This window comes from Cydia strobilella, chromosome 21, assembly GCF_947568885.1.
Source record: "Cydia strobilella chromosome 21, ilCydStro3.1, whole genome shotgun sequence".
Taxonomy (NCBI): Eukaryota; Metazoa; Arthropoda; class Insecta; order Lepidoptera; family Tortricidae; genus Cydia; species Cydia strobilella.
The window spans coordinates 2,777,686-2,798,740 of record NC_086061.1 but is presented as its reverse complement, the minus strand read 5'-3'; the positions used below and the strand labels follow the sequence as shown (position 1 = coordinate 2,798,740).

The 21,055-nt window shown below is 37.9% G+C and overlaps 1 protein-coding gene and 1 long non-coding RNA gene across 2 annotated transcripts in view; one reads left to right on the top strand and one right to left on the bottom strand.

Moving 5' to 3' along the window:
• LOC134751181 (uncharacterized) overlaps positions 1-2,120 on the top strand; it is a 456,797-nt gene extending 454,677 nt beyond the window's left edge. Inside the window, exon 2 of the long non-coding RNA XR_010128611.1 lies at positions 1,978-2,120. This is a non-coding gene — a long non-coding RNA (uncharacterized LOC134751181). The remainder of the gene's footprint in view (positions 1-1,977) is intronic.
• Positions 1-21,055, bottom strand: part of LOC134751170 (inactive dipeptidyl peptidase 10) — a 348,960-nt gene that overhangs the window by 274,138 nt on the left and 53,767 nt on the right. The window lies entirely within an intron of this gene.

Below are 21,055 nucleotides of genomic sequence, written 5' to 3'. Positions count from 1 at the left end.
CGACGGGCCAATCCGTGCGTGTATGGCTAGCTATTGTCATTTGTCATAGGTACATTCCGTTAACGCATGCGTACAACCCTGCGTCTATCGCATAAAACAACCGCGCGCTTTAGAAGCATTCATTCATATGCACAAACACACATACAAACAGTCTGCCAGTCAAATGCACACGCAGGATAACAAGGTTGATACCTTGATTACCTTAGATACCGCGAATATATCATCAGTCCACTTTTATTGCAAATTGCTCAATTGATAGTAAAGTAATACCTTAAAGTGATCTGTTATAAAACTTATACGAGAAAATATAGCGTTATTGAAGAGCTTTGTAATACTCGTATACATAGTAAGCTGAATCGAATACCTATTCGATCGTATTTTATATGATCATCCACCTGATTGACTGACTTAAATTCAACGCTATCTAATGAAGATTCGTGTTTTTGGACATAAAATAAGTAAATCACAATATTTACATAGCTCAACCGAATTTTACGGCTTTATAATCGTACCGTTTAAGTAACCTGAGGTATATTGAGGGAAAACCTAACCGAGCTTACCTATATACCCTACCTATACTATAGATAGAATTATCAAAGAACATGTTTCGGCTTCTAATATAGTATATTAAAATTAACGCTGTTTCTTTCTTATAAAATATCCATTTAAATACTTGCTATTTACACAATATTTCAGCAATATCAAATACCGGGAGTCGATCGTATTTTACTTACACCACGACCCGTGCAAGTAAAATAAAAACTTGTAAAGAGAAACTCAGGGGTGAAGGTCGTAACCCCTATTTGGTATGAGATATTAAAAAGGTAAGGTCAGTAAGTTATCCTAATAATACAAACAAATTATATGGGCATTTGCCTGAAATAATACATGATGCAACGTTCGGCTACATTCCCAATAAAGTATGTTGATCCTGAGTTCCGATACCTTTGTGTTGGATTGGCCACAGTATCGTGGTAGATGCAGTAGGTAATTGTTAAAGTTACCGGGCTTTGACTTTTTTGCCGCAGTGCGAGTTGTCAATGCACCGCTTAGTTTTTGTCGAGGCGAGGCGATGCGGTCCCGGTGCCGGTACCTGTGTGAGAATACTAAGCGTGTCGGGTTGAAGCGGTGCTGATAAGGTGGTGAGCTTTTAGGCGTGATACAACATTTAAGTAGGCTATCTCGCAGTAACCGCACTTATATCTGTCTGTCATGTTACTTGCAACTTACAATGTACCTTACTGTTATCAGAAGAGTTACTGTGCCACATTTGATATTATCATGAGCTGCGCCTACTGAATGCGGGATGCGTTATCTATGGAGGGAGGAGTAGGGGGAACTATTTACCCTAATGCCCCTCATCGGTACTTGAAGCCAGGTACAGTCGCCATCAGATATATTGGAGCAGCCAACGTGCTCAAAAATATCTGAAAGAGCACTTAACGCCTTGACAATAGAGGCGTGCTTAGATATTTGTGAGCGCCTTGACTGCTCCGATATATCTGATGGCGACTGCACTAACGATTTCAGGCACACGAACATCACTATGCCCTTTCAAACGGAATATAAAATAGAATCTACTTGTGTATATGATTTTCTCTCTGCGTCATGTATAGGTAGGTAGGTATATCTTGTTTCGTCTTATTTAACGAAGGCGCCTAAACAATACCTTTATGATTTTACTGACGTAAAAAAAAAGTGTCTAAGGCCTCCAGTGCCCAGTTGCCCACGGCTAGAATCGAACGCAGGTCACTGCGGCACCTTTTTAGGGTTCCGTAGCCAAATGGCAAAAAACGGAACCCTTATAGATTCGTCATGTCTGTCTGTCTGTCCGTCCGTCCGTATGTCACAGCCACTTTTCTCTGAAACTATAAGAACTATACTGTTGAAACTTGGTAAGTAGATGTATTATGTGAACCGCATTAAGATTTTCACACAAAAATAGAAAGGACAATAAATTTTGGGGGTTCCCCATAGTTGGAACTGAAACTCAAAAAAAATTTTTTCATCAAACCCATACGTGTGGGGTATCTATGGATAGGTCTTCAAAAGTGATATTAAGGTTTCTAATATCATTTTTTTCTAAACTGAATAGTTTGCGCGAGAGACACTTCCAAAGTGGTAAAATGTGTGTCCCCCCTGTAACTTCTAAAATAAGAGAATGATGATACATTACCATGCAAACTTCCACCGAAAATTGGTTTGAACGAGATCTAGTAAGTAGTTTTTTTAATACGTCATAAATCGTAAACCGCAATTTACTTTTCACTCACGTTTCACATAAAAAATACATTGTTAAAATTATGTAATGTACGGAACCCTCGGTGCGCGAGTCCGACTCGCACTTGGCCGGTTTTATATTTGTAAAAAGGTTAGGCACCTTTCATTTCATTCATTCCTTGCTTTGTGTGTATTCAAAAGGTCTTATGTATAAATCATTACATCATACATGTCCCCTTGCATAGCCTTTGCCTTAGCCTTTGGCTAGTATTAAAGATTTCGACCTTAGTAAGTAAGCCATGTGTTTATTTATCATCTCATCCGATTTAACTTAGGTAGTCTGGTATAGCGAGCGAAATGGAGCTGCCGCCTAGATTTATTTCAATAATTTTCTTTCTTAAGCTAAGGAGTGCACTATATCCTAACTCAGTAAGTACATATTGTAGAACAATTTTCAGACTTTAATATACGAAATGTCGATATCGGAGTGCATTCGGCTGCAGCATATTATGCGCCGTCGCGTCGCTATGAAAGTATGGAGGACACTTTACGTAATGCCGTGGTCTGTCGTTAGCATAGCGATTTAGGGCAAAAAGATTTATTGCAATTAAGATCGAACACATAGCAGCATTCTAACTTAAAGTAACCTAGGATTCATTAGGCTACATATTTACTCTATTCTAAAACATTGGCGAACACTATTACGAAGATCTTACTTAAATGCCAAAGGAGTGAGCGGTTAGGTATCATGAGTCAAGTATGCGTAGGTAAGTTTGACGAAATATAAAGTAACTCATAGGAATAGCCAAGCATCATTGGGGTTAGTCTGGTTTTCTTGGAATATTTTCCGTCACGAGAGCTCCTGGTAAATATGAAATGTAAGTTTATATTTAGTAAATTATATGAATACAAAAATTATAATTATGTTGTTGTAGTAAAATATAAAAAATCGGTGGTGGCCGAGTGGATATGACGTCCGACTTTAAATCCCGCGACGGGTCCAAATCCTGGCTCGTGAGCAATGAGTTTTTCGGAACTTATGTACGAAATATAATTTGCCATTTACCACTAGCTTTTCGGTGAAGGAAAACATCGTAAGGAAAACTGCATTCATCTGTGAAGAAATTCAAAGGTGTATGTGAAGTCCCCAATCCGCATTGGGCTAGCGTGGGGACTATAGCCCAAGCCCTCTCGCGCATGAGACGAGGCCTGTGCCCAGCAGTGGGACGGACGTATATAGGCTGAATTATTATATTATTCTCTTTATTTATTATTTTCCTTACATTAGGTTTTTTATAATATGTATATAAAAGTAAAATATAAAAACACTTACAAAACAATACAAAATACATATAAACACATTATAAAAACCTAACCTAGCGTGCCGCCAGCAGCGGGGCAGGGCCCAAGCTGCCGGTGGTCAGGGCCGCAGAGAGAGGAACCGGCGGACTATCCGCGCCGTGTCCAAGATCACTGCCTTCTGCATCTGACCCTTGATCCAACCACCCAGCGAGAGTCTCTCTAGGTGTTGGTCAAGACTCTTCGCAATGAGACCGTTCACTGACATGACTATAGGAACAATGATCGTCGAGTCAACATTCCACATGGCGGTTATCTCGTGAGCCAAGTCTAGGTACTTGCTGGACTTGTCCTTCTCGGCCTTCACGAGATTCTCATCATGGGGGATGGTGACGTCGACGAGCACAGCCCGGCGCTGCATTCGATCTATCAGCACGATGTCAGGCTTATTGGCTACAATAGTCCTGCCAGTGATGATAGACCGATCCCAATAGAGCGTAGCACGACCATTCTCGAGAACTGGCACAGGTAAATACTTGTAGTACGGTACTTCGCGGTCCACAAGGCCATATAGAAGAGCAAGCTGCTCGTGAATAATCCTGGCTACGAGATTATGTCTGTGCAAGTTCTCGCCGTTAGCAAGATGAGAACAACCGGGAATGATATGTCTGAGTGACTCTCCGGGACGGCGGCATGCCCCATATTATTATTATTATATTATGAAAATCATGGTTACAAGCGGGTGTTCAAATGCAACACCCCCTTTTTTGAAGCGATCTTGAATTTCATTTGTCATTTACTTTTATTTTAACAGAAATAATAAATAAAATCGCTCGTGAAGCGCTGGTGGCATAGCTGTAAGAGCGTGCGACTTTCAATCCGGAGGTCGCGGGTTCAAACCCCGTCTCGTACCAATGTGTTCTTCGGAACTTATGTACGAAATATTATTTGATATTTACCACTCGCTTTTCGGTGAAGGAAAACATCGTGAGGAAACCGGACTAATCCCAATAAGGCCTAGTTTCCCCTCTGGGTTGGAAGGTCAGATGGCAGTCGCTTTCATAAAAACTAGCCTACGTCAATTCTTGGGATTAGTTGTCAAGTAGACCCCAGGCTCCCATGAGCCGTGGCAAAATGCCGGGATATATAACGCGAGGAAGAAGAAGAATAAATAAAATCGCTCATCCTGTGGACTAGGTGCAGCTTTATGCAGCTTGGCTCTCGAGGTGAATCAAAGCGGGGTTACTAGTATCGGAGCGGCCCATTGTATTGGTCTGTAGCCGGTATTACTGTGTAAGGTATAGGAGTGTGTGTAATTACATATTGAATAAATTTAGATTTAGATATTTATTCTCCTAAATCTCATAATATAAAATTTACAATATAAATTATTCTAGACTAATCTACACGATTGATTGATGATCGTCAGTAAATACAATTTACATTATTTGATAAATTCAAAAATACAATTTATTTACATAATATACATTACATTATCAAATAAATTCAAAACTACAATAGAACTCATTCGTTGTACTAAGCGCCAAACATGTAAAACCAAAAAGTTTTAATACGACTATTAATGTCGATATCGAGTTGTATCAAAGTTTTATCTTTTACAATAGTAGCCGTACCATGAGTTGGCACTTGACGTTTCGTTAGCTACTGCATAAACTCGATCGCAGTCCATATCACTCGCACTGATATATTGGTGCAATAGAAAGGACATACGATACGATCGAGTTGAGGTTCACGCAGTCGCTAACGTAAATGTTATACAACTCGTAGTAGCCGTGCAGACCTCTTAAAGTTACTTGACACTTGTTACTTGTAAATTTACTACTGGAGCTCATTTCTGGAACGGTATTAGTCTAATATTATTAGTGTATTGCCATGGTAACCCATACGACTTGACAGTTCGTGGGCTAATAATATTAGGCTAATACCGTTCGAGAAATGAGCCCCTGCTGCATTGTAAATACTGACGATAAGTTCGTGTAAACCTACATTATGAAAGTATTTGACGCAGAGCTCTCACTTTGGGCTGACGCGGCGATCTATTTCCAGAGGAGGTAGATTTGCATCGCTCCGGGCCGAGAGCCACCCTCGAACGGCCGCCGTCCCTTAAGCACACTGCATACATTTATTTTATAAACTTGGCATTTTTTTATTTTTTTATTTATGCATTTATTACCTCTGGTAAATATAAAGAAAAAACCTTGTCACTAAAATAGTTAGCCATTTATGAAACAAAGTTAATAAATAAGTATGTTACATACAATATTTACGTATACAGATAAATTTTGTTTTCAGCGTCAATGATTAGTCATAAAACTCATTCAAAAACGAGACAAGCTGTGTTAAATTAAAACTGAATTTACTTAATCAAATACACATTCTCTATCTAAATAAATAAATAATAGGTATTGGACATTCTTAATAAAATTGACTAAGCACCACAGTAAGCTCAAGAAGGCTTGTATTGTGGGTACTCAGACAACGATGTAATGTAATATATAAATACTTAAATACATAGAAAGCACCCATGACTCAGGAACAAATATCTAAGTCAAATCAATTTAATTATTTTAAAATGTTACTAATCCCGTTTAAATTAAATTAGCATACAATAATATTTCCCTTAAATGATGCGCCCAGAAATTTCCCACAAACGTTTTACACAATACGATTCCTCTTAACAGTTTCGAGTTAACGAAATTTCAGTCTTCTTTCAGTAGCTTGAGTTTGATTACAAACCATAATATCTGAGAGCCCGTTTAAAATCTCAGTATTTTCAAAGTGGTCCGCTCATCCGTTCGTCACTTAAACTAGTCCAAGCTCACTTCCAACTTCAACTACAATTGGTCCACAGATTCATTCCATATTGAATCTTACGTCGGAAGAACTAAAGTTTTTAATCTTAAAGTAGTAGTAGCTTTGATAGATCTCTTAAATGCAGTTTTGAAAGTAATATTGGATAATATTTTAGTATCCATTTAAGGTGTTGGCACACATTACAATTACACTTTAAGTAAGTCATACTCTTATATCCTATTGGTTTTGGCTCAGCCTCAACATGTACTGAACTCAGGTAATTACATTTTTACGATTGTGCCTAACGCTAACCAACATGCATGTCTGATACGAGACTAATACAAGAGATGAACACCTAAAAGTGGATAATCGTAATATTTCTCCTTGTGTCGACTTGCTCAGTATTAAAGGTCGAGACCAAGGCGGTTATAATTACAACTCTCCGTTTGATAATTTTCTTTGTTTAATGTCGATTTGCGGCGATATGAATAGCCTCGCAAAAGTTAGAATGGATGGTATTGCGGATCTGATCACTCCATCGGATTGGGCTGCGAGATGGAATCTGATTAATTGGAAGATGGATAAAATACACTTACATTTATACCAATCAAAATTGAACCACCGAGTAATTTAGGAGACTAGAGAAAGAGGTCCGAAAGAGCGTATCAAGCCCACTGTGTCTCAATATTAAGTTACCATATTAGCGTATTTGTTTATTGTCACGTTAACATATCCAATAATCGAAACAAGACGCAATTCTGTAGTTTGAGGTCTCTTTCGGTCAAATTAAGTCTACCGAATATCCACACACCCTCCCCACAGGTTAGGTACATAGCTGAAATAATATAGCCTGCCCCCCGGTGTGCAGCAAAAACATTTCAGTAATAACATTCCGGGCGGCAATATCCATTTTCATTCCGTGCACCGAACGCCGTAACCCGATTTGACGGTGGTCCGGAACAAAGGCCTTCCCAGATTTCCGAAAATTCAGTTCTGCAGCACGTGTCGTGTGATGGCTTTCCGGACTGATATCTATTTACCATTTTGTCGCATCTGGCTTGGTTTAATCCGATGTCTCCTAGGCAGCTTTTCTTTACCCTCCGAGAGAAAGAGGGAAAAGAGGTCTGATGTGTGTCTGTCTGTAGCATCGTAACTCCTTAACGGATGAACTGATTTGAGTGAGGTTTGTTTTTATAGAAAGTGTTCTATATTAATATAGTTCTCACCTAGTTAGATTTAAACTCAGTGTTTTAATTTTGTCCGCTGTTTAAAACGTTAATGTTTATTTATCGAAAGTACCGTACTTGCCATCGAGCTTTTAAAATGAAGCCTATTTTTAGGGTTCCGTACTCAAAGGGTAAAAACGGGACCCTATTACTAAGACTTCGCTGTCTGTCTGTCTGTCTGTCCGTCTGTCACCAGGTTGTATCTCAAGAACCGTGATAGCTAGACAGTTGAAATTTTTACAGGTGATGTATTTCTGTTGTCGCTGTAACAACAAATACTAAAAACAGAATAAAATAAATATTTAAGTGGGGCTCCCATACAACAAACGTGATTTATTTGCCGTTTTTTGAGTAATGGTACGGAACCCTTCGTGCGCGAGTCCGACTCGCACTTGACCGTTTTTTTTATTTAGGAACTATAAGTACCAATTAAAATAAAAAGCGCGGAGAAACTTGTAGTATCTGTGTACAGTCGGAAACGGACTGACACCTGTAGATAGAGAGAGCTGATATTCGAATTATCGCAAACATAATAAAATTCAGTTTGAGTACTTCCTGTTGACGCTGTGCTTGGGAGTTTTATTCTGTTTCAATTCAATCACAATCTTATTACTTTACTTCAGGAAACAAATGACATTGTACGCCAAAAAAGTTCCTGTGTAAACAGTCTCGCTGCGAACAAGGGATTACACGGATATTCATCGCCCAAACCGCGTAGACCTGAAATGTAGGAATGCCTACTGGCATTGTCCGGGATTTTATAGTTAATCTTGTTACATCACTAGTTATAATTCCTTTGGTCAACTTAAAGTTCAGTAATATGCCCGCTTCGTGTAAGTGAATTCAATAATAACAAATGAAATCAAAATCAAATCAAAAACATCTGTGACTCTCACATCATCATTCATCATAATTCATAATTTAAGAGCTTGACTTGTCGGTAGAGTAGACGATAGTTTTTGCTATCCTCGGCTAAGTTTTCTTGGTCGCTATAAGACACAACATTTGAGTTTTCTGTTAGTTGTTGTGTAAGCTTGCTCGTGGTTTTCTTCTTCCTCTTCTAGCTTTTATCTTGCCTTCAACTCAATGAAAACAATGACACGTGACACGATGAAATTCTGTCAAATTCTGTTACCGTAACACGGTATTAGACAAACAATCATACTTACATATGTCCTGAAAAACAAAATTACCTTACCTTTTATCAGCAATTGGGTAAACAAATCATACAACCCCATTCAAAGGAAAGATAAATCCCATAATTGAATAGTTTACCTTCTTTTCCGGCTGTTTGCAGTGGAGGTGTTACCTTATATTTCATGGATGATTCATTATTGTGCCCAAGCTGGCGAGACGCGTGAGTGACAGTCACAACACGTTAATGTCACCTTTTCTCGTTGTTTACCATGAATATACGATCTCTGGATAAGACATGGTGGTGGGGGGGAAATGACCGAACGAGATGGTCTAATGAAACTTTCAGTAGGAGTAGCAGAGAAAGCGCTATTATTGTTTGTCCTTGTCATAGTCTCATTTTGTTTGCAGATTGTTGTTTGTACATTATTTAGACAGTCCGCATGTGTAGACCTAATCGATTAATCGAAGTGAGAAGTGTGACTTTGCTGTAATGACTGTCAATGTCATAAGTACTTTGTGGACAAAAGGTAGCCATAACTATAAAGACGTTGATCACTGAAGTGAAGAATGAATAAAGTAGTTAATGAAGTATTTTTCGTTTAGCAATTGCTTGAAAAACGTGTGCAAAATAAAACGGACAACTTACTCAAATAAAAACCTACTATAAAACTAACAAAAACCAAAAACCTTATTAAACAACGTTCCCACGCGAGGCTAAGCTTTTAATAATAGACATAATGGACCATGAATGGACTTCACAAATCCAATTTCCAGCCCGCCGCCGGCGGGAAAAGGCGTGAAATTTGTCAAACTGCAGCAGGGGGTTGGTCGGGACAATAGACGCCATCACTCTGATATGCGGCCACAAGGTTGGCGATAAGCGGCAGCGATTTGAGTTTTTTTTTTTTTATGGAAAATTTTGTATGTCGAGATGGTTCTTAAATTGGTTTCTTACAACTGGTTCTTAAAACTTGCTAGATAGCGCAGTTTTAATATTGTCGGGAGACTTAAATGTTAAAAGGTTTTCAAATGGAATCTCAGAATTCAATTAGCCATTAACAGATTTGCATTCATAATACCATTTGTTTGTCACCGTGAGTAGATGGTTAGTATGTTAACAAGACGTATTATGTGGTTACACTCATCATGCCTCATAGTGTAAGTTGCTTAAAAATAGTACTGAGTGGCCGGCAAACGGCCGTCAATCTGTTGTCGCGGGGCGAGGTAATTCGAGTCGGGGCGGGGCGGTGCGTGGCCGTTCTATATGATAATACTATTACTTATTCTGTGGTTATGATTCGTGTGTTGACAGTGCACAGTGGCAGAAACATTTGAAAATCTGAACTATTTACTGAGAAAAACATATGACTAAGTCATGTTCATTTTTTTCCGATGGCGTCAAGCACAACTCATTTAACATGAGTTGCATGATATAAGCATGACTGGCACAAACCAAACCTTACCAAAATATCACCCTTGTTTCTTAAGTAGTACCGGAGTTACGCATGACTGGCCCATGAATCATGTACAATTGTTTTTAGGGTTCCGTACCCAAAGGGCGAAAACGGGACCCTATTACTAAGACTCCGCTGTCTGTCTGTCTCTCCGTCTGTCACGAGGCTGTATCTCATGAACCGTGAAATCTACAGTTGAAATTTTCACAGATGATGTATTTCTGTTGCCGCTATAACAACAAATACTAAAAACAGAATAAAATAAATATTGAAGTGGGGCTCCCATACAACACACGTGATTTTTTTTGCCGTTTTTTGCGTAATGGCACGGAACCCTTCGTGCGCGAGTCCGACACGCACGTGACCGGTTTTTTTCAAATGCATAGAAAATAAGTCACGCGTATTTATGTCATGTAACTTAACTTACTTACATGCCGTCGTGTGACTAATATAGTATAGAAGAGAGCCATGCGGAACTCCTTAACTCGAATAAAATGAAAACTATTCAATTATACGAAAATAAATGTAAAGCCCGCCTATTCTGTGACCATATTTCCTACATCTACATTCTTCTTCTTCCTCGCGTTTTCCCGGCATTTTGCCACGGCTCATGGGAGCCTGGGGTCAGCTTGACAACTAATCCCGAGAATTGACGTAGCCACTAGTATTTACGAAACCGACTGCCATCTGACCTCACAACCCGGAGGGGAAACTAGGCCTTTTTTTTGGGATTAGTCCTGTTTCCTTACGATGTTTTTGTTCACCGAAAAGCGACTGGTAAATATCAAATGATATTTCGTACATACATTCCGAAAAACTCATTGGTACGAGCCGGGGTTTTAACTGATTGAAGTCATACGCTCTTACCGCTAGGCCACCAGCGCTTCTATTTCCTACATCTACATCATAAAATAAAAATTAATTACGATGAACCGTCAGCGATAACAGCATTTGAATCATTAAAACTTTAAACGTAGTTGTCTCAAAACTCATGTATTAAAGTTACATGAGTTGCGCGTGGCGCGGCAGATAGGGCTCTGAGACATACGGCCCAATTCTAAAGGGGTACACTGATTATCAGTCCGCCGGACGATATCAGCCTGTCAGTTAGAACAAAAAGTTGACAGTTCCGAACAACATAGCATAGTTTTTCCGGTATGAAGAGAAAATTTTTCGTAGAAACGTATACTCGTAATATGTCATGATTACCGCTGCATAGGTTTATTGATACCTGATAACCACTAAATATATTTATCATAGAAATAGTGGCCCAACAGACAGGGCATAGCAGCACTAGCGAGGTGAACACTAAGTGAATTTAAACTGCTATCTAGCACAAAAGTTCTCCCATTGCCTGGGTTTTCGACTTTTATCACGTTCAAAAAGCTGAAAACAGAAGGTCCCAAGTGACAACCTTTTAATATGATTTTACTTCCTTTTATTTAAAGAGAATCTAAAGGTCTTTTCATACGGACTTTAGGCTCATAATGCTGGCAGTTTCGCGAGAGTTCAAGAGTAAAATTACTAGTCAAACGACTTGAGAAGTTAGAAGTAAATATACTATAAGAGTTCCTTATGCGATAGCGATAGAAATGAGGTGATATTATATTTACGTACATTTCTAAAATCTTTGTTTATTGCATACCTATATTTTAATCAGATAATCTGAATGATTAAGATATCGGAAGTAAAACATTATTTACATTTTTAATCTGAAACAATAACTGAAAAATAAAAAAAAGGACACTTACAAGTGTGTATATAAAACATTAAAATGTAATATTTTCTTCTACTGATTTACTTACTCAAAGATGAACTGCTGTCACACTTACCTGAAAAAAAAAACCAAAGTAGAATATTACTCAACTGTTCTTGTATGTATGTTCTTGTATGTATACATTATGTAAATGGCTCGACCAACAGTGAGTGAATACATACAATCCAATTAATAGATTAGAATATTGTACACCGTATTGAGACGTTTTTGTCATCACAATTGTGAATGACGCATTATACTTAACACATTCAATGCCAGCATGTGCTACGTGCTACGAGCGTAGCCGATAACACGGAAATAACCGTATGTAGCGAAAAGCGTCTCATTCATCTCAGCTGAAAGACGTCCACTGCTGGACAAAGGTCTCCCCCAAGGATCTCCACAACGAACGGTCATTCGCTGCCCTTAACCAACGGCTTCCCGCGACTTTAACCAGTTCGTCGGTCCATCTAGTCTGGGGCCTTCACACGCTGCGTCTTCCGGTACGTGGTCGCCACTCGAGAACCTTTCTGCCTTATCGGCCATCGGTTCTGCGGGCAATGTGGCCCGCCCACAGTCACTTAAGTCTGGCAATTCTCTGAGCCGTGTCGACAACTTTAGTTCTTCTGCGGATCTCCTCATTTCCGATTCGATCACACAGGGAAACACTGAGCATAGCTCTCTCCATTGCTCTTTGAGTCTCCTTGAGCCTTCTTATGAGGCCCATTGTGAGCGACCACGTTTCTGTGCGAGAAGCGTCTACAAACAGAAAACTCGCCTAGTACTTCACTTGTAACTGACAAGCTGACAATGTACCTAATAAATTCTTGCAAGTTGGTTGTAACTTACTTACTTTTATTAGTCGTCTCGATGTGAAACTTGGCAAGTTTGAAACTATTGAGCTGATCTGTAGAGTAAGGATAATCAAACCTTTCGGTAGCTACTAGAAAATCCCTCGAGATTTCGTTCATATCACATGATTCGATTTGACAAGTCCAATAATACTTTGGTGGCGTACAATAACGTCGGCAATAAAAGTATGTGTATATATAGAATATTTTTTTTAACTGATTTTAAAAAGGAGGTTCTCAATTCATCGGAATATTTTTATGTATGTTCGGAGACTGTCGAAATTTATATTTTGCTTTCATGGTTGTGCTTTCTAGTTGGTCCCATTGCCATCAAGTCAGAACCCGATAAAAGGTTCTTGGAGAAATCCAGGGAACTTTACAAAAATTATATAATAAATTTTTCCCCTTAACTTGAATTTTTCGTCAGGACATAGGTACACAACCCTTGTTCTTTTTGTATTAAGAACAAGAACCATTAGAAATATTTTGTGGGTCAAGCAGGCGTAAACTCACTACTTTAATCTTATGAGCCAAATTTAGGGTTTTCTGTTTTGTGAAATCAGTTATTTTTTTTGGTAAAGATTATTTTGATCAAGGTTGTTCAAAGTTATATCAGAACTTATTACATTGATTCACACGGACGAGCACTATACAGTTACACACATGTTAAATGTTAAATTTACTGGTCATAACATGTAACACACAACATCTAACACTCACACGTATACATAGAATTAAGTACATTCATTTACACAATTTTATTTGGAAGCTATTTCTACAGGGTGTTAAATACGGGGCAGTAAAGGAAAATATATATGTTTCTATAAACTACCATAGAGTAACTGATACTAGAGCGTTACTGTCATAGTAAATTTTGTAACCCCGGTAAATTCACTGCCATCTGTCGACACACTTTAAAACTAAAAATGAAGATTTATAAAAATACGATAGAATGTATTTAAATATAGATAAATGATTTTTTTATTTGCATTAATTATTTTTATGATTTTGACCCATGTTCTTTCACTGATATGCGTTAAAATTGTTAAATAACAAACGAAACCGTCAACGCCATCTATACGACTGTAGGCCAAAACTAGTAGCGCCCTCTGAACGAGAATCAAATTTTCTTGATTTTCGAGGCATGTTTTTTCCTTAGACTGTATCCATCTATTACGGAGTTATATCTATCTTTGAAACTACTTACGAAGTTTTTATGTGGAAATGTGTCAACTGCTATTAAAGTAATTAGGTACTAAAACGGTCATCAATATGACGAAATTTGCAGATTCCATTATTAATATATGTTACTTCTTGTTTATATAATATATATTTCGGCGGCAAAAATACTTACGATTTTTGTAACTAATTCCAATGAGTTAAATCTGATTCTCGACTGTATAGCAGATAATATGAAGGCTTCTTGAGTTTTTTAAATGTTTTTTTTTTTTTTTAAAGATACATTTAAAATTAAGAATATCTTAATGAATAGCCAATATTCAAGCAAATTCGAACGATAGAATCAAATAGAAACGATACGGTTTAGATATTTTCTTCAAACAAAAACGTCATTCTTGACACTGACATCTAATCCATATCGTTTCTAGAAATAGTAAATGACGTATCTCATTGTTCGAATTGGCCTGACTATCTTATCTTTTACGTGTTCCCTTAACTACCCCCATTTTCTATTTCCCATCAGCGACTGCACCCGGCTTCCGCCGGCACGTGCTCATTTCCGGTTACAGATAACATCTGCCATAGATATATATGAACGTTAATCTAATATGGCGTAGCGTTTTTCTATCGATTATACAGATAACTCAGATAAGTATATCAGCCGGCCTAGCCAAGGTGACAATCGCTATCGCTACGACAACGAAACGCTTTGTGTCTCTATAACTCTTACATATTAGTGCGACAGTGACAGTTGCGTTTCGATCGGTACGGAGCGTAAGCGATTGGCGTGTTTGGCTACGCGGCCAGGGCGGATAACACGACTAGCGGAGCTCCTTCTGTCTCTTTCGCACAGGACTAGTTAGAAAGATCGTTATGAGAGGTGCCAGAGACAAAGCTCATGTGACAGGTCTTGCGATGATAACAATAGGCTATGGCAGCGGTTCCTAACCTGGGGGTAAAACTGACATTTTACGGGGGTACCTATCTATAAGAAAAAATAGTAATGATTACGGAGGAGGGGTAAAATCGAGTTCCCTAGTTAGTCAAAGGGGTCACAGTATTTAAAAGGTTAGGAACGCGATCGCTTATGATAAATATAACTATATTATTTTCAAAATAAAACTTTTCATTTTGGACACTAGATTTGCAAACTTTAATGTTAATTTTCCGTCTACAACACTGTAATTTGGAAGATGAGGTTAATTGTTATTTTTGCTACAGCAGTTTAGAAATACTCCAACACCCGAACATTGCATCTAACTTTTAAAAAAACTTGTAAAAACAGCGAACAAAAGTTTAAGGTCCGTCCACTGTCCGTGTCCGCGTCTCATGCATAGTGAATACCATTGACCTTTCGTCCACTCAAGTCTATCGTTTGATATAATACAAAAGGAACTGAGCTTTTCTACCGTCCGAGGACTTGGTCCAAGTACTCAAGCGGAGCGTTGAGTAGAGCAAGAAGCCGGACGCTCAAATACAATAAGAAACTGGTACAATGGGAGAACAAAACAACTTATTTCCGCCAAAGCTATTAGCCTACCGGTTCGGACTAATAAAATTCAATATGCCTGGGAATATATGAGAAAATCAATCAAAGTGGTATCTCGACCTTTGAACGGTTGCTGTTTTGCAGGTTGTGGCCTGTATCCGCTAAGGCAATTTTCCTTTAATTATGCACTTCAATTATGAAAAAACGTCATTTTTGACACCGACATATCTAATCCATATCGTTTCTAGAACTAATATATGACGCTTATGTTCTTTATGCCAATTTCGGCCATTTTGAACTTTTAGCAAATACAAAACGACAGATAAATTCTATCTTGCTTTATCGAATCTACGCACAAGAAAGAATTTCACGAGAATCTGTTGAGAAATGCGACCTGCAGAGGAGGGTATCCGGACATACGAAAGCATTTTTGCCCAAACTGAAACAAAATTATGTTTATGTTAAAAGACCTTCGCTAACACTCGGTCATTTATGGAATTTTTAGGAGCGTCCGCCAGCACATAACTTGTTTCTTCTAAGGTCACTTTATACGAAACGATGTCCAGCTGTGTGGAGCGATAAATTGAATGTCAGAGGACACTCGTGACCTACTTGCAACCAAGGCGGCGGATCAAGACCAGCCAGGACTAGGACATATACTACGACATAAGACTTTTAACTTAAGTTTGTTACTTTAGGAAACGGTAAACTTTGAGACGGTTGGTAACTGGGTTACGTCGTAATCTAGTTTTCTGTTCCCAATAAATTACGAAGGAGACTTTTATTAATAGATATACCTATAATAATCTGACATTGCAATTAATAATGGATACCTGTGGAGAGAGATATTGTCTAAAGGGGCCCACTGACTATCAGTTCGCCGGACGATATCGGCCTGTCAGTTAGAACAAAAATTTGACAGTTCCGAACAACTGACAGGCCGATATCGTCCGGCGGACTGATAATCTGTGGGCCCCTTAACAAAACTAGAACTTATAAACATTCTAAGATCTCCCTTTGCTAGGTCGATTGTAACGAGAAACACATAAAATTGGTTTCGATCCTTTTATTTAATAGGTAGTAAGCAGAAATCAAAGCTGGTTGAATTGTCTAAAAACGAAAAGACCAATCTAAATATCTAAAATGTTTTAATTTAATGAACTGCTGACACAAATAATTGAAGCAAAATTGTTTGTCTAAAACCCTACTAAGTTTGGCTAGGAATTAAATCCTGAATAAAAATTTGTGCTTTTTGTTACATTTTTTTTTGTTCCGATCACAAACTAAAAATATTTACGACGATTGAAGAACGATTATTCAACTTTAATAACATTTTGGTTAAATAATCATGAGGCTCACGTTTATTTCAAACAAATACTTGAAAACCTGATTAAGATTAAATTTAATTCAATAGGTTTATCATCTCAGATAATTAATTATTAGTATAAATAAGTGAATTGTAATATTCTTATGAGTAATAAAAATTATTTAAACCTATCTCGATCATTCATATCTCCAGCTATCACTCTGACCTTGTTTCGTCAAGCATTCTGTTATTGTCAAGTACGTGCCCCAAGCAAGTCCCTTTTTATTGCATGGACCCGTACGGATGACCCTCAGGCCAAGTATTCTTATTGGCTTGCAAGGGGAGTCCAGTTTTTCGACCATTGTTCGTACAATATACCAAACCAAGACTTGTAGACGATGAATAATGATAGTTAGTTTTAGTATAAATATATATGATAGAGCGTAAGGACCTTGTAACAGTCAATTGAATAGTATTAGTTAATTACCAATGAACAGTGAAACTTAGTGTTAGTGAACTATCAGTGATATGATTGAAATATGAGGGTACCCCTACAAAACCAGTCTGGATTTGTCAGGTACGTAAGCACATGTGCTCTCCCGAATTTCGGTGATAATATTGCAATATAAAGCTAGAGGTAGGTGGAGCTGCTAGTGTATTAAACAATATAATAATATAATAATAATAATATGGTCTCAAGATCTGCCAGCAACTATGCAGTGCTTTTATACTGGTTTGTCTGCGCGATCGACTCATCCACAGATGGCAGTCAATGGGAATAACACACCAATTGCTCGTGATCGTTACGACGGTGCCTTTTTTGAATTGGGTTTTTTATGTTATAGTTATTGCTATGGCTCGTAAGAATAAGTATTAAATTACGCAGGGAAATGAAGAATAATACGGTGATTATGATAAATATATCTGGCGTCTAAATTTATTCATAACATTTGTAAATTCTTCGCTGGTCTCAGGTGTTGTTCAGGTGTTAGGTAAATACGTAATAGTGGATTGTATAATTAAAATGGTTTACTTTCTAAAAAGACAAGAAATACAAAAACCGGCCAAGTGCGAGTCGGACTCGCGCACCGAGGGTTCCGTACTTTTTAGTTTTTGTTGTTATAGCGGCAACAGAAATACATCATGTGTGAAAATTTCAACTGTCTAGCTATCACGATTCATGAGATACAGCCTGGTGACAGACAGACAGATGGACAGACGGGACAGCGGAGTCTTAGTAATAGGGTCAAAAGGTGGCAAAGTCAATAGTCGTTGGGAATCGAGATGACAACGGTAAGTTTTTTAAAGCTCTAACTGTCGAAGCTTCGAATATAAAATTGCCATAGTAAAATTTTAACATAGAGATTCGATTTGAATATTTTAGTTAAAAAATATACAATATGAATAATTAAATTACAAGAACATATTGATACATTAAATTAAATTATATACTTAATATAAAACTGAAGTTGATTTTTAATACAGATATCTCTATTCTATTTGGCCTAACGAATACAAGATCATTTTCTAACGATTCGTAACACATTTGTCTAGTAAGATCAATGTGGGGAAGACCAGTATATACAAATTTGCTGGGAAGACCGTCATAGGGCAAGATCTCTAGTAACTTAGACACAGTCAGAAAGGAAGAGCGTCAGTCCTTTTGACCTACCGATCTTCTGTGAGTGGAGCATGTGTATAACCATAGAGTAACTTATACTAGAGCGGTACTGTCATAGTAAATTTTGTAACCCCAGTAAATTCACTGCCATCTGTCGACACACTTTAAAACTAAAAATGAAGATTTATAAAAACACGATAGAATGTATTTAAATATAGATAAATGATTTTTTTTATTTGCATTAATTATTTTTATGATTTTGACCCATGTTCTTTCACTGATATGCGTTAAAATTGTTAAATAACAAACGAAACCGTCAACGCCATCTATACGACTGTAGGCCAAAACTAGTAGCGCCCTCTGAACGAGAATCAAATTTTCTTGATTTTCGAGGCACGTTTTTTCCTTAGACTGTATCCATCTATTACGGAGTTATATCTATCTTTGGTATAACGCAAGTTACAGGCAACGAAAGAGCTAGTACACGGTCTTCCCTAATAGTCTTCCAAATTGACCTTAACCTTAGTTCACCCTCCTTGTGCTTACCGTACGATACAGTCAAGGTATATGTCGGCGCCCGATCGTAGTTCTTGTGTATAGTCTTCATTTTCTCAAATTACTTTCGTCTAAGACGGTAATCTGTGAAACAAAAGCAATGGTGTGTGAGCGCCGCACGCGCCGTGGCACGCGCTTACACACAATGGCACACAATGGCCAACCGCTCGCACAAAAGAGACAATGTCTTTTGTTAAACAGATTACCATCTTAGACGAAAAAGTCATTTGAGATGATGCAGAATATAATGTTTTGACGATAGTCATATTAAACCAGTAGATAGGTAGGATGCCCGAAGGAACTGTCAACAGAAATAGGCTACGCGGGGCTCCGTCGACTCAGGGAACGAGACAATGATTTTCGCGATATGCCTAGGAATTTCATGATCTGTCTGATTTTACGATAGGCAGCTGACATATAGACTCCTGCCGGCCTAGCCAAAGTGACAATCGCTATCGCTGCGACGTGGCTGCGACAACGAAAGGCTTTGTGTCTCTCTATCACTCTTCCATATTAGTGCGACAGTAACAGTTGCGTTTCGATCGCTACGAAGCGTAAGCGATTGCCATGTTGGTTACGCGGATTGTGCCACTAGTAAAAAACAAAACATTATTTATGTATCTAAATCTGTAGATCTCTGTCTCTTCGGCATTTACGCCAAGAACAAGCGCCATTATATTTCAAGGCGTAATTGCTTGCTCGATTTATGTCCCACTCTTAATTCCCGGCACTTAATTGCGTTAAGGGCCCTTAAACATGTTGGCTTCTTGGGATTCCACTATTTAGTCTCGTGTTCAAAGGGTTTACTATATTCACACTACGTTTTTGGGGTAGGACGGTATATATTGTAAGTAGTTATATGATTATAGTGAGTTAAAATCTTATCCTTAATCATTGTAGATCTAGTCATTATTCTGTGTTATCTTAATTGTAAGTAGGTACATTTATGTCAATACTATTTATGTTATTTTTAACCCCTTCTTTCAACTAAAAGGAGGTTCTTAATTCATGGCGAACTGCAAGTTAAAGTACTAACCAGTGTAATTTGATGTCGGAAAGCGACATCTGGTGGGGTAGAACTGCTGATTAATACCATAAAACGATGGCATAATGTTTTGTGAAGAAACTTCTCATTTTGAAATAGTAATTTACAAGAGTAATTTCATAAATATCACCTAATTATCGACATCAAATAAACTATTCAATAGAGAGTAAATCACCAACAATGAGCTGAATTATACATCCAAACAGAATTAAAAGGTCAGAATTTACATACAATTTTCATACACAATGCCCTTTTAGCGCCGCAAATGTATTATTTGCTGACAATAGCCAATTTACGGTTTAAATGTATAGAAATTCAATGTAAGGCAGCAAAAGTAACTTTTGACAGCTCGTGTCTCAGTTTTGCTTTGTGTTTTGAATTAAATCTGTATCTGTTTGAAAATAAGGTTTTGTTCAGAATGACAGGGCCGGGTAAATATGAGGTTGGGAACGTTGTTCAATATTTGAATTACCGGATTTTATGCTAGCTAATGCTTATAATTATTTACTCGATTATATAGACGAATAACAATATATCCTACAAATAATTGTATAAGGGTGTGCTAAAAGTCAAATTAAAGCAATTTAATAACCCGACTACGCTTAGGATTTACAAGCAATTTTGATATGACCAATAATCAGCACTTCAACAACTGAGACTATACATTCTTATGACACCTTACATAATTCTTCAAATTGTGTAGGTTAAAAGATATACATACTGTAAATGATACATTATAAATTATAACCCTTCTCCGGCAGTCGGCTAAAAAGGTCTAGGATTAACTAGTCAAAGTCGGACTTTAAGTACTTACAACCGCTTTGCGTGAAATTTAACAAAAAACTTAGGAACCGCTGGAATTTCCAGGGTTAAGCTACAAAATATTGTGATAAATAGGTACTAGAGGAGTAGATACCTCTGTTTCGTGAGTGAATGGATCGATGATCGGATAACTCGTTCAGTGCACCGCCGGGAATCGGATTTGATGAACAATCTGCCGCGAATGAACGAAGTCTGGAGGCCGATTCTATTATATTATAAGCTTTTATTTAACTTGCAATGTTTGTATGTTCAGGCCAAATCTTGTAAGCTAAATCAGATCC